Source organism: Eschrichtius robustus, chromosome 3, assembly GCF_028021215.1.
Source record: "Eschrichtius robustus isolate mEscRob2 chromosome 3, mEscRob2.pri, whole genome shotgun sequence".
NCBI classification, from domain to species: domain Eukaryota; kingdom Metazoa; phylum Chordata; class Mammalia; order Artiodactyla; family Eschrichtiidae; genus Eschrichtius; species Eschrichtius robustus.
In genome coordinates this window covers 16,838,691-16,851,925 of record NC_090826.1, presented here as the reverse complement: position 1 = coordinate 16,851,925, position 13,235 = coordinate 16,838,691, and the positions used below count along the sequence as shown (strand labels likewise).

At 50.9% G+C, this 13,235-nt stretch overlaps 1 protein-coding gene across 3 annotated transcripts in view; it reads right to left on the bottom strand.

Moving 5' to 3' along the window:
- The window catches only part of ALPL (alkaline phosphatase, biomineralization associated), a 60,099-nt gene extending 47,066 nt beyond the window's left edge, over positions 1–13,033 (bottom strand). Inside the window, exons 1-2 of one of the 3 annotated variants that reach the window (XM_068539101.1) lie at positions 12,951–13,032; positions 9,823–9,927 (exon numbers count right to left, since the gene is read on the bottom strand). The gene's annotated coding sequence lies outside the window, so the exon portion shown is untranslated. Of the gene's footprint in view, positions 1–9,822; positions 9,928–12,950 lie in introns of all 3 variants that reach the window. The other 2 variants (XM_068539100.1, XM_068539102.1) reach the window with 2 other exon arrangements.
- Positions 13,034–13,235: the final 202 nt, after the last annotated feature.

Here is a 13,235-nt window from a genome sequence, read left to right as displayed (position 1 = left end):
CCTGCAGAAGATGCTCAGTATTTGTTGGAAAGAGAAAGGAAAAAAAAAAGAATGACGCTGCCTCCAGCAGGAATTCTTTGTGGTTGTTCTGCCCGAGGCTTGGTTAGGTGGCTCCTCTGGTCCCACAGCTCTTGAACTTTCCTTCACCCTACACCACCTGGTGAGTGTGTCTGAATGTGTCTGTTTACATGACCATCTCCTGCACACACTGGTTGATCTTTGAAGGAAAAGCGAGACCAGATTCGTCTGCGAATTCCAGCAGCCAGCCTTGGGCCTAGCAGGCAACTGGGCTAAGGAAATGTTTGTTGAATGAATGAATGAATGAATGTTCTGCACCCATCTTTCCTCCTTCCTGACTCTGCTTCCTCCTTTTTCCAGCCTGACAGGCGCCAAGAGCTGACACCCAGGTGAGCTGACAAGAAAGGCCACTCCAGAGTGAATTTTCTGAAGTGGGGACAGCCCCTCCTTCCCCCAACAGTAGTCACTCCAGACAGTGAGGGAACAAAGCCCAAGGTCAGCCCTGCCTCTGCCACAGGAACCACCTGGGGCCTGCCCAGCAAAGCCAATGGGACAGGGTTTTCCGTGCATCTCAGTCTCGTTGATCAGAGCGTGCCACAGGACGGGGAGGCTGGCAGGCCTGCCTCAGAGCCCCAGCTAGAGGCCTTGCCAAGTGAGCTCTGCCTGGCCAGGGGCCAGTGGGGAAATACTTGATTATTCAAATCAAGTAGCCACTCAAGAGGAAAAGATCTGCTTCCTCCAAAAGGACGAAGTGGGGCAGGCAGGCCAGTCCAGGGACTTGGTGTCGAAGGGGGAAATTGCAGAGCAAAGTTCTCACACAAACCAGTGCTCTGAGATTTGCCACCCCAGGAAGACTCTGGAAGCCTGAGATGGAACTCCAGGAGGGTCAGGTCCAAGGCCAGAGCCCTGGACTGAAGCTGGGGCCAGTCCCCCACTGAGGATTCTCAGTTAGCAGTAGCTTCAGCCAGGCTAATTACTCTGGCCTCCTTCTGACCCTGGTTCTGGAGACACCGGGACTGCCCCCCTGTGCTCCCCACCCCTGTCCGTTCCTCCCTTCGACCAGGATCACACAAGGGGTAGATAAACTCTGCATCCTCGGCTCAGGGGGCCAGGGAGTGTCCCGCAGTCTATTCCTGCCATTTGCTCAACTCCTGCCTTGCACCCACTACCTGAGTCGGGCTCTGGAAGAACCATCAGGTGCAAGAAGAGTTTATACATCTGGCCTGCAGAGATTTATCTAACATTTATTAAGTGACTACGGGCCCACACTCTGGAGCCAGGCTGCCAAGGTTCCAATTCTGGCTTAACCACTTATGAGCTGCATGACCTTGGGCAAGTCCCTTCCCTTTTCCGTGCTTCTCCTTTTCACCTGTAAAAGCTGGGATTGGAGTACCTACTCTGTGGGAAGTTTAAGAGGACCAAATGAAAAAGGGTGTATAAAACACTTACTTAGCAGGCCACACATGGGGATTCAGCAAATGACAACTCTTAGTATTATTAAACAAATTAAGATTGTTTGGAGGCAGGCCTAAGTCTCTGGACCAGACATCCCCAAGACAGACAACTTTTCCCTCACCAGAGGCAAAACCAGTCAGCTCAGAGCAGACTGAAAGGCAGAGGGGAAAGCCCCCAGACTCTGGGTTCAAATCCCAGCTCCTCCACCCATCAGCTCTGCAACCCTGGGCAAGTTACTTAACCACACTGAGTCTTGTTTCTGCCTCTATGTATTATAGACCACAGTAGTACCTCCCTCAGAACTGTCACGAATCTTCCCCATCGGGAGGGATGTTAGTCCCTGTTGCTGTCGGCTCTGAGCAGTGCCAGGGAATTAGGGAGCTGACACGTGCGGGGGCTGACACGTGCGGGGGCTGACACGTGCGGGGGCTGACACGTGCGGGGGCTGACATGTGCGGGGGCTGCCCCAGGCAGGGGTGAGGTGATAGGCTGGTTTCCTTTCCTGAAAACCTCTGTCTGGGCCCAGCCTCAGGGTGTGATGTGGGGAAGGCTCCCCAGGAGGTGGGGAAACTCTCCTCCACTCCAAGGATCATGTAATATCAGTGTGTACACTCACACAGGCCTGCTTGCCAACAGCCAGCCCTGAGCAGAGGCGAGAGGAACTGACCAGCAGGAAACTTCGATGAGCCTTTCCTAACAAAAGGAGGCAGTACGGCCAGACTCCATAGCCTGATGGCTGGGATTTACATGCCGGCCTGCCAGCTACTAACCATTTCCTGGGCAAGTGAGTTCATTTCTCTCATCCGTGGGGTGGGGATGATTAAGTACGGTGCTACCTCCCAGGGCTGATGAGTTCCTACATCTAACACACTTGGGGCAGCGTCTGCTCCTCAGGAGGTATCAGTTGGTGCTGTTATAGTCATTCAGGACTGCTTTAATTTCTTCCATGAAGGATCTCCTGGCTTTCTCCAGCAGACTCAGGTCTCCCTCCTGTGGGCTTCTATACAGGGCAGGATCCACGCCTGTTACACAGATGATGATCACAAGACCTACTATGTGCTCGGCACTGTGTTAAGCATTTTATATCCATGGAGATGTTTCCTAGTCAGGGGGCAAAACCACCACTGGACTCACCTACTACTTATGACCACAGGCTCTGGGGCAGGGGCTTCTGTGCTATGGAAAGAGGCTGGGGGAAAGTGGTCACCACATTATATTACTTGGAATACATGTGCCCTGGAAGGTATGAAAATATTTGCACTTGGTACCAACTGTGTGACCTAGGAGACATTACTTAGACTCTCTGGGGCTCAGTTGTGAGGATAAATGAATAAATATAAGTGAAGCACTTAAAGCAGAGCCTGGTTCATGACCTATTTAAAACAAACATCTATTGATATATATGTATCAATCACTCCTCCGAGTACCTCTCAGGGACAGAGGAGGAAACAGGCATGGAGGTCATACAAGGTCTTAGTTCCTAAGAGATGTTATTTCCTGCAAGTATTCATTCACCCATTCACCATATATGTATTAAGTGCGTACTATGCACCAGGATGCATGTTATATAGATTCGGCAAATGATGGCTGTTACTATTTTTAAAGAAATTAAGGTTACTTGGCACTGAGGGTCCATCTGTGAACAAGTTGGACAAGATTGGTCAGAGGTATGACGCTGGGGAAACTCATACCTGACTAAGGGTCTGAGCCACCAATAGGGAGACTGGATTGTCCTGCTGCCAATCATTAACCAATCATTCATGAGCTGATGTCACTGGTGGAGAGAAGAAGATACCAATGTAGATGCGGGAAGGGCAGCCAGGCTCAGCCTGGAGTGGCTCAGGTGTTAAACCCAGCGGGACAGCCTTTCCAGATTTCCCCATGGGAACCAAGCCCGGCTGGGCTGTGGACACCCCTGCCAGGCGGGGCAGCCTTTCGTTACGTTAACATCATTGGACACTTGCTGAATGCGGGTACCTTGTTAGACACTGGGATTCACGAATGACTCACATGGGGTTCCTGCCCTCCAGAAACTCACACAGAGCCAGACACTACCTGGATGATCAGATTACAAAGGACTGAAGATTTCCAAGCAAGATCTAGAAAAGCAGCCGTGATGCCAACTGGCAACACAGGCAGGGAGGACACCGCAGGGGAGGGGACAGCAGGTGCAAAGGCAAAGATGGGACAGGTTGGGGGACACATTCGGGGAAAGATCTTTAGCCTGGGATCCTGACCTGAGTTTGAGGGCTGGTTCTGCCATCGACTTGACCTGAGCCTGTTTCCATTTTGCAAAATGAAGATAATACTTTATTGGGCTGTTTCAAGGATTCAGTGAGTTCATGAATAAGAAAGAGCTTTAAAAATGGAAAAGTATAAGAGCCTGGATACTGAGGCTGGCAGTATCCAGTATTAAAGTGACTATCAAATGAGTATTAAAGTGACTCATCTACGGTCCCATGGCTGATTAAAACAGGAACTAGATTTGGTTCATCCAGGATGGGGGGCCAGCAACTCAAGCCCACCTCAGCTGCAACACTCCCATGTTCCCATCCCCCAACCCAGGCTCCCCTGGCCAATCCAGGGCCCAGGGATAACCATTTCCTCACTGTGTGATCCCAGGCCCGATTTTCTAACCTGCAACATGGAGATGCCATTTGCTGTGCTACTCCCATGTGTATATGGAAGGCTCTGCATGAAGAAGAGCACTTTCCACAGGTGAAGGAATGTCAGGGTCACAAATGAGAGGTGATGATGGTGAGTGAGGAAGAGCCAGTGTGGAAACTGAGCCAGGGAGGGGAGCCAGCTTCAGGGCTGGACGGATGTGAAAATTCTAATCTCAGCAACCCTGCTGGTTCACCAGCTGAGGAAACTTGGGCAAATTATTTCACCTTCAAGTCATTTCCCTCACTTGAAAAATGGGCTGTTACAAGGATTAAAAGCATGAATGTATATAAAGCATTTAGTAGAGTGGCTTGGTGCATAACAAATATTCAGTAGATGTTAATAACTCTTATTACTACTATTACTACTACTATGGATATTATTATGGAGGGTGGGGGAAGGGGTAAGCGGAACTCTTTCCGGGACGATCTGAAACCAGCCTCTTCCTTCTCATTTTTACTTTAAGCCTGAGTTGTGACCAGCCCCAGAAACCATTCCCCACCCTTCCTTGAGGAGTGAACCAGGGACACAGCTCCATGGAAGGTCTCCACCCTACACCAGAAGTGAGTTCTGCCGCAGTCTAGCTCAGGAGTCCTCCTGCTTTCCCAGGCCAGGAAAAGAAGACTGAGGAGCACAGTGACACTGACCTGGGCACCACCCTGGGCCTGTCCCTTCTCTGCCCCTGTTCACACAATGCCTAAGTCTAATTTGGTTCTGGGGTGTCTTTCCATCTTGTGTGCCAATTCTAATGAATGGATAATGGCTGCCTGGAGGACTGCATTTAGAAGGAACTTGAGGTTTAGAAGGAAAGAGAGCAGTGGTTGATTAGTCATGTCTGACATGTATAGGACAAGAGGGTGACAGCATGCATGCCAACTACTTGCCACACGTGAACTAGAAAAGTCCTAACCTTGCCTCCCTCAAACAAGCCATAGTTGTCAGGCAGGGTAACTGAAAGCCAAGAGGGAAAGGGACGTGTCCAAGGTCACACAGCTTGAAATGGCAGGGTTGGGATTCAAACCCAGGCTCCTCTGGCTTTCTGAGGATGCTTCCTGCCAGGATTGTCATTTCCTTCCTCTTGACTAGAAGAGGAGGTGTCCAGGCCAAAACCCATTGTCTTGGAGAACAGAAGCTGCTGTCCAACCAGGAGTGTGCCTGTCCTTGGTCACCTTCCTCTGAGACCTCCCACATGACTTTGCAAACCCCAGAGACAGATGGTTCCACTGAAAACAAATATATACAGCAAGGTCCCCTGAGGGCTTGTATCCAGACAAAAAAATTGAATCCAGATGCTAATCTGATTGGGCAGGAAGGCATGAGACCTGAATTTGGGTCTCATCGCCTCTTTCTAGCTGTGTGACCTTGAGAAAGTTACTCAGCTTCTCTGAGCTTTAGTTTTCGTCTCTATAAAATGGAGAGGATAACAAGTTAAATATAATAAGGTCATTAAAAGTGATTTGCTCAGTTCCTGACACAGAGTAAGACCTTAAATGTTAGTTGGAAGGATGAGGTCAAGGGGAAAAATGAAAACTCACAGCATTTTCACAAAAATTACTCAGGTGATTAAGGCAAGGCTCATATGAGCTGTTGAGAGGAACTTGTTTACCTTTGATATCCTGATAGGCTAACTGAAGCTGAAATATGAATTACTAGATTTGATAATTTCAAAATAAGGAACCAGACTCTTCTAGGAAAATAGGGTGTGTCATTCATGTCACAAAGAAGAAAGCATCCTTGAGTGGGTGGGTTGGCAATGGTAGGGGATGAGTGTGTATATTTCCCACTTTCCAGGCTGAGTGATCTTGTGCCTCAGTTTCCTCATCTGTAATGGGATAATTGCACTTGCCACATAGGGCAGCCGTTTAGACTAACTGAACAGTTCCAGGACAGGCGCTGAGTACCACCTGGCATGGCGATGTTAGCGGTGGTGTGTGGAGGTGGGAGGGGGGTGCTCGCTTAATGAGGCGGAGGAAACAGAGCAGCTATACAGGTGCTAAGAAGGAGTGAAGGAGGGGAGGGGGTCTCAGAGTCAGCTGACACACTTTCTACCCAGAATGGTGGCAGATGAGTACGTTATTAACTCCTGTATGTTAAGAGGCCAGTAAGTCAAAGTGGGAACAGGTGGAGTAAGAAAGAGACAAATGATACTCAGAGAGGCCAAGCCTGACACAGGTGAATGACAGCCAGCTTAGAGGATTATAGGACAGCGAACTGACAACCTCAACCTGAGGTCTGGGAGAGTGCCCACCCTGCTGTTCTGTAGACAAAGTAAAAGGTGGATCAGAGAAGGCAAGAACTTGACTTCACAAAGAGTCACATGGCAGATCCTTTTAAAAGTGAGATTTACGGGGACTCCCCTGGTGGCGCAGTGGTTAAGAATCCACCTGCCAATGGAGGCGACACGGGTTCAAGCCCTGGTCCAGGAAGATCCCACATGCCGTGGAGCAACTAAGCCCGTGCACCACAACTACTCAGCAAGCCACAACTACTAAGCCCGTGCGTCTAGAGCCCACGCTCCGCAGCAAGAGAAGCCACCACAATGAGAGGCCCGTACATGCAACAAAGAGTAGCCCCCGCTCACCACAACTAGAGAAAACCCGCGCACAATAACGAAGACCCAATGCGGCCAAAAAATAAAAATTAAAAAAATTTTTAAAAAATTTTTAAAAAGTGGGATTTATGGTTTTTCAAATAAAAGCCACCTAAACACTTTTTTAAAGAACATAAAATGTTAGCTGGGCTTGTCCGGCAGCTTGCAGACCTGGCCAGCTGAAGTTCATCCACCTGAATCACAAACTGAGATCTGGGAAGATGAAGACGCTTCTCTCAAACAAGCCCTGGGTCAGCGCCTCACTACAGAGTCTCAGAGGAAATAGCCTCCCAGCCGCCATTCCCCTCTCTCCCTTCCCTGGGTCAGGGCAGGGTGACTGAGGCACCTAGGGGAGGGGTTTGGACCCAAGGTGTCCATCCCTTGAGCCTCAACTGCAAAATGGCAGGGAGTGAGGGGTAGGTGAGGTTCAAAGATGATGGTTTAAGTGCCTGGTACCCAGCGGGTGCTCACAAAATGCTACTTCCCACACAAGGTCATTCCTCGAACTCCTCTGCAGCTGCAGGGACCAGGGGCCCTGTGGCTCTGTCAGGAATCAGGGCTCCCCCTTGTTCACCTTGTACCCCGCAGAGCAGTTTGCTTGTGGAGACCTTCTAGGATCTCATGCTAGGCAGCTGCCTCCAGAGCCTTCACCGTGAGCTTTAACCATGCGGTTTCATGGCCTCCTACACTGCCCTTGAGCTCAGACATGGCGATTTGGAGATCTGTGCTACAGCTGGGCTACGGCCTGTCATCAATCACCAGGCCTTGGTCCCCAGAAAAGAGGGAAGAACAGAGAGCTGTGGGTTCAGAGTGCAAGACGGTGTTTCCTGTCTGCAAAGTGACACCAATGCACAGGGCTACCGGGAGCATTAGGTGAGGCGGCAGATGTCAAGGGAGTCCCTCCCCTCAGGGGGCTGCATAATCTCTAGTCTGAAGCACCACAGGTTGCCTGTCCCCAAGGGGCTGGACCCCGGGCCCAGCTTCCTAAGCACTGACAGGCTGATGCTCTATTAGCCCCCAAACTCTAGAGCCCTTAGCCTCTTCCTGGGACCAGAAAAGCAGAAAGAAAGCTCCCTCATACTGGCTGACATGTTTCAGAGATGCTGCCAGGCCCCGGAAGAGGGATTGGTGTCTATGTGTCCCACATTCCTACCCTGAGCCTCCTGAGGGCTGGCCCAAGCCTCATGCACCTAGCCCAGAAACTGCAAACTCAGGAGGCAGGCAGGGAATGGCAATGAAGCAAATGGGCTGGGTGTGAGAGCAGGGCACAGTGGGGACTGCGGTCAAGTGGATAGAGCAGCTGCTAATCAGCTCCAGTCATGGTGGCCAGGCAGGGATGCAGCCCAGAGTGGCCACATCTTTTGATCTTTTGAGGGAAGCCAGAAACCCTTATTTTTATGTAAAATGAAATCACCAGCAATGAAATCAAAGTTTTAAAATCACTGCAGGAGACTTACAGACATCGAAAACAAGCTTATGGTTACCAAAGGGGAAACGTGGCGGGGAGGGATAAACCAGGAGCTTGGGATTAACACATGCACACTACTATATATAAGATAGATGACCGACGGGGACCTACTGCATAGCATAGGGAACTCTACCCAATATTCTATGATAACCTATATGAGAAAAGAATCTAAAAAAGAATGAATGTATGTATATGTATAACTGAATCATTTTGCTGTACACCTGAAACTAACACAACACTGTAAATCAACTATATTTCAATAAAATTAAAAAAAAATCACTGTGGGAGTCAACAATGCCCCCACCCCCACCCTTTTCTGCCTCAGGAGGGCAGTTTGTGACTGACCTGCCATAACCTAAGTCACAAATGTTTGAGGACCAACTCAAATTAAATCAGACCCATTCCAAGTCTTAGGGATGTCCCAACCCCCCAACTCCTGCTCTTCAGGCAACTTGGGTTACAGATGAGGACACTGAGGCTCAGAAAGGGGAAGGGACTTGCCCAAGGTCACACAGGTAGTATATCAATAGTTCAAGGACTTAAACTCTGCTCTGAGTTGCGGATCTTTCTCTACCAACGCATACCATCTATATTCTTCCTTCAACAATTCTTTCTTTTTAAAAAATAGATATATTAAGGATATGCTATGGAAATGATACACACCAAAATCAAGATAGTGGTTACTTTTAGGACGGTCATGGGTGACCCTGGGCAAGCCCTTCCCCTCTCTGGACCTCAGTCTCCCTGGTCTGCAAAGCAGCCGGTTGACAGAGGCAGCCTTTAAATGCCTTCCAGCTCTGAGGCATCTATGAGGTCTCTTCTCTGGCCAGTACTTTGTGGCCTCAGATGAATATAAAATTGTAATAATAATAATAATGGGGAGGGCAAGTCCACGGTAGCCAGGAAGGAACACTACAATTTTAAGTGAAACTTGACTCCTGGTTACTGGAATTCAGGAAGAACGATGTTAATACCCAGGCAGTTTAACCACCACCCAACAGTTAAACAAAAACACATCTGGTTTAACTTCATTTTCCTCATCTCCTCCCCCCCACCCCCTACCCTCATCTCAAATTTTACCCCTTAATTTGAGAAGTCAAATTAAATGCAAACAATTGATTTCATGCCACAGTGAGGTTGAGAATTTCAGCATGGAAAACTTTAAGCATGAAGTTTTTCTGGGAGTAATTAGGAAATGTTGGGGGGTGGTATGAGGGGGGTGGAAAAATATGGAGACTATTCTTGAATGTTCTTTGGACACTGAGCATCAGAGAAGAGTTGCTGGGGGCCTACTATGAACCCAGCACTCAGAGAGGCCAAGTGACTTGCCTCAGGTCACACAGCTAGGGATTGGAACCCAAGATGCTGATCCCAAAGCCAGCACTTTCCCTCCTGTCTAGGCCTTTGTAACCTACATAGGGCCTTCCCTCTGGCCCTTATGGATCACCTGGTAGTGGCAAAGAAACTGTCCCATAGGAAATATTAACTTCTCAACAACAATCTCCAACAGTGGGTCAGCCCCAGCTGAGCCATTCAATGGTGAAAAACCATTTATGATTTTGCTGGCCCCACACAGCAAATCTGCAAAGTACATATTATTAACCCATATTACAGATGATTTCCTTACCTGAGGCTCAGAGAGGGAAATAAACTTGTCTAGCGTCACACAGCAGTGCTGGGAATGAACCTCCAATCTACTGCCCACAGCTGCCCTCTAAAAGTGAGGACATCTCTAAAAACAAAACAAAACAAAACAAAACAAAATGGGCTTCCCTGGTGGCGCAGTGGTTGAGAATCTGCCTGCCAATGCAGGGCACACGGGTTCGAGCCCTGCTCTGGGAAGATCCCACATGCCGTGGAGCAACTAGGCCCGTGAGCCACAACTACTGAGCCTGCGCGTCTGGAGCCCGTGCTCCGCAACAAGAGAGGCCGCGATAGTGAGAGGCCTGCGCACCGTGATGAAGAGCGGCCCCCGCTTGCCGCAACTAGAGAAAGCCCTCGCGCAGAAACGAAGACCCAACACGGCCATAAATAAATATTAAAAAAAATAAATTAAAAACAAAACAAAACAAAAAACAAAAAAACACACTGCACAGCTTAGCTCCAGCCTGCTGAGGATGAGGACGACATAGCACTGGAAAGCTGAGTCTGCTTTCCTGTGGCCATGCGGAGATTTCTGAGCGCTGGTTCTCAGCTCAGCTTGCTCACTCTCCCCGTAATGTTCTCTTCAAGCTCTGAGTTTTGTATTAATAACTCAAGGTGAGAACTCCGAGCTATGTCACTGGATCCTACCCCTGGATTAAGAGGCCTCATCCCCAAAGATGGGTACAACGTGAAGATCGCTAGAGTTGATCACCAGGGCTCCAGCCCCAGCTCCCCAGGTACCATCTGTGTGTCCTTGAACAAGTCACTTCCCTTCTCCAGGACTGATTTCTAGTTTGCAGGGAATGCTGGGTATGTAAGCCATGGGACAGGCAGGGTTTGAGTTTGGTTTCACCTCATTTGAAAGCTGGGACACATAGAGGCAGAAGGCACTGTGGAGATAACAGCCCCAGGCCTGTTCCCAGCAAGGACCTCCAGGCTCCTGGCCAAGGCTGAGTTTAGGATGACAGGAGGTGGCACCTGAGTGTGGGCAAGGAAGATGCCGTGCCACTCTACAGCACAGCCCATCAGGGAAAGGACAGGGCCTAGGCGGTGGGTGACAGGTTTCCAGGGGTCAGGGGCAGCGACATAACCCTATGCCCAGTCTCAGGGTTGCATTTTCTGCTGAGATTAGAGCTGATTATAGACAATATTTTCTTAGGCACAGACACCAGCTAAACACTTTGCATACATGAATCATACTATTTATTGATCTCCTCAGCTTAAAGGAGACTGGGGCATGACAGAGAACAGAATTTGTCCCAGGTCACACAGCTAGGTTGCCTTTTCTATTAGTGAAAACCAAAGGTTGGCTGATCAGTTTTACCCATCTTATTGCATTTTAATCTCCTTCCTTGTGAATTGCTTAATTCCAATTCTAAAGTGTCAATTTCAGAGCCTGAAAACATTTTGTTATACAAGCATCCAGATGGCTGTTTAATTTACCGCTGCATTCTCAGCACCTAGAACAGGGCTTGGCGCATTCATAAGTATTTGTTAAATGAAAATAGCATTTCATTTCTGGCCTCAGTTCAGTTTTATTCCTCACAATAGTCTCATGAGAGAGGCATACTCCCTATTTTCCAGGTGGGGCCACAAATACAGACAGGGGCCATCACTCAAGCCTGTCTTACTCCAGGGGCCGGGAGTAAGTTAGGAAGCCATGTCCAGGAGCCTCTTCTGCTTACGGAGTTCAGAGGCATGAAGTTCAGGAAGAAAAAAGGAGGCAAAGGGACAAGAGCAGGGGCAGGGAGTGGAGTAGGTGGGGGTGGGGGGAACAACACAGTGGGGAGGACTAAATAATTGAAGAAGGCAGGTCTACAGCATGGGGGGAGGCAAGACTGAGCACCAGCAGGGCCAGAAGAGGAACCAAGGTCAGCCCCTCATCTCTTGGGTCATATAATGGAAGCAGGGAGCTAAGGTTGTAGGGTTTAGAGTCTGGGTTCACATCCTTGTCTCATATTTACTTAACTTCTCCAGGCCTCCGTCTTCCTATTTGTAAACAAGATGATGCATGTGAAGTGTTGGAGCCTGGCACACAGTAGGCATTCAATAAACAGTTGCTGTCATCTTTGCTGGTGTGGGAGCCAAGCCCTTGCCTACCAGGGAAGCCCGGCCCACCGGGGGAGTCTTTCTTTCCCAGGGCCCAGAGGCCCTTTCTGGCCTGAGAATTGCCCCCTTTTGATCTCCAGGGTTTTCCCCCTCCACCCACAGGCCTTTGTAAAGCCCCTCTCCCCCAATCCCATTATGCTTGGAAAAAGGGTCAGAAGGGACAATGTAGGGGAAGGATGGGGTTTTCCTTAGCTTCCCGCCCCACCATTGTTACCATGCATTTAACCCTTTCTTATCCAGACTAGGCGTGGGAACCAACCCTGAGCTATCCGCTCACCTGCACATGCCCAGAGATGGATCGCAAACTCCCTCAGCTTCCGGGGCTCCGGAGCTTTGCCCTAAGGCTTTTGTGCCCACCCCCGACTCCCAAACAGCCTCCAACACGCCGGATGTCCGTTCCCCCAACTCCCACCCCCCTGCGGCTCCCGGAGCCAAGTGCCTGCCTCTCTCTACTGTTCCCAGCTCTGGCCCAAACTACTTTGGAGCCCACCCAGGCAGACCAGCCCCCTCCCCGCCTGCTGTGGCAAGATCTAGAGATTACTAGGTGGTTGGCAGTTCTGGGTGGGCAACCTGACTCGCTTGATCTCGGACCAAGGGGGTTCCGTAGAAGCCGCTCAGTCACGGAGCACCGGGAGGAGGTGCCTAGACTGAAGGTGGGGGTCTCGGGCAGCGGCCTGGGAGGTAGGAGACCCCAGGGCTGCAGCAGCGGTCGCGAGCGCAGTCCCCTTGACTCGCCGGCTCCGCGAGCGCCAAGTCCGATTTCCAGCCCGGCCCAGCGCGCCCGCCGGGAGCCTCGGATGCACGCGAGTACGGGAGCAGGACAGGTGGCTGGGGGTTCATAATGGGCTGCCTTGGGAGGTGTCGGGGCGCGGAGGTCCCTGCCCCGCCACTGATATCCGACCTCGCCACCGTCCCCAGGCGAGGGGAGGATGTGGGAGGGGCCGGGGAATCGACCACATCCCTGGGGCCGCGGGGAGCCGGGAGCCAGCGTCGAGTCTTTACCTGCCCTGAGTTCGTGGGCGAAGGTCTGTCCTGGCACAAGTGACGAGAGGTCGGTGCACTGGGACAGAGAGCGCGGAGTGGCGGGAGCGCGACGCTGCCGGGGCCACCTCCCCCGCGGGCTTATAAAGGCGACCGCGGGGCCCGAGCGCGGCCGGGGCAGCCCTCCCCTGCTCCCGACCCCGCCCCCGGCCGGGGCCCCGGCCCTCCCCGCCCCCGCCCCCGCCCCGCCCCCGGCCCCGCCCCCGGCCCCGGCCGGAGCGATGCCCGCAGGTCCGCCGCGTGGCC